This window comes from Anolis carolinensis, unplaced genomic scaffold, assembly GCF_035594765.1.
Source record: "Anolis carolinensis isolate JA03-04 unplaced genomic scaffold, rAnoCar3.1.pri scaffold_9, whole genome shotgun sequence".
Lineage (NCBI taxonomy): Eukaryota > Metazoa > Chordata > Lepidosauria > Squamata > Dactyloidae > Anolis > Anolis carolinensis.
Window position 1 is genome coordinate 1,992,156 of NW_026943820.1, and position 1,265 is coordinate 1,993,420.

The 1,265-nt window shown below is 41.2% G+C and overlaps 1 non-coding gene across 1 annotated transcript; it reads right to left on the minus strand.

The window, feature by feature from the left end:
• Positions 1-385: 385 nt before the first annotated feature.
• On the minus strand, positions 386-499 carry LOC134293698 (U5 spliceosomal RNA). The gene has a single exon (XR_010000659.1). It is a non-coding gene; the product is annotated as a U5 spliceosomal RNA (small nuclear RNA).
• Positions 500-1,265: the final 766 nt, after the last annotated feature.

A 1,265-nucleotide genomic window follows, 5' to 3' on the forward strand; every position in this document is an offset into this window, starting at 1 on the left:
CATTATAACACACATAGGGCAAACATTCAATGCCCATAAACACATCAAACAGAGACTGAGAGACACACGCAGAGGCAAGTTAACGTTCTTCTGAGGGGATGTTCGATTCTGGCCACAAGGGGGAGCAGCTGCTTCATCATCCACACTGACACCACTTCCTCATTCCAGGTCGTAAATTAGTTAATCTTGCCTCCCGCTTTATAAGTGGTACCTTATCTCCTACTTGATAGATGCAACTATCTTTCGGGTTGCTAGGTCAGCAACGAGCAGGGGCTATTTTTTATTTTTAATTGACGGGTGCTCACCCTGCCACGGGCTGGCCTCGAACTCATGACCTCATGGTCAGAGTGATTTAAGGCAGCTGCTCAACAGCTGCGCCACAGCCCGGCCCAATTTTAGAGCCTCAAAAAATTGGTTACAAACTCATAAATGTTTCTCTCCACGGAAATCTTTAGTAAAAGGCGAAAGATTTATACGATCTGAAGAGAAACCAGAGTATTATTATTATTATTATTAGTTTTTCAAGGTCTTTAGCATCCTCTGCCAAAAGGTGCAAGTGCCTCACCATACTCCAACTCCTAGGATGCCACATGGCAGTTTCAAAGTGGTGCCAAACTGCTTAATATTATTAATATTAATTATTATTATTAATATTATTATATATTTATACCCCTCTTTATCTCCCCCAAGGGGACTCTAAGCGGCTTGACATAAAAGCAGTAGTATGCAATTTAAAATATGCAAACATACCAACCTTCCTACAGTGTAGATGCGCCAAGGTCTTCCAAATAAGGAAGGATACCCATTGGCAGAAATCCTCTGACCTCGATTCTTCTGCAGCGCTATGCGTTCCTTCGCATACGGTCCTGAATTTTTAATAACTGCAGACTCGCAACCTAAAAAGCAAAATGCATGGCAGTATTTTTATCCTGTGTGAGGTCTCTTTCGTTTTTGGTTTGTATAAAATAAACAAATATGCAAACATTAAAACAGGATTAAATATAAACAGTGTTTAAAAAATTCCCAGTTAGAAACCATCAAAACATGTTCACTATATAGCCTACAGCACCTGGTATTTGTTGGTGGTCTCCCATCCAAACCTACACCAAAAATCAGATGGGATCTGGTGTTTTTAGGACATTGTAGCGTGCTTTTGTATCATTTCCAACGACCGTGGACTTTTCTGAGGCGAAGAGAGTGTGACTTGCCTCAGGTCACTCTGTAGGTTTGCATGGTTGAGCAACGCTACTGCCATTGAAAACAAC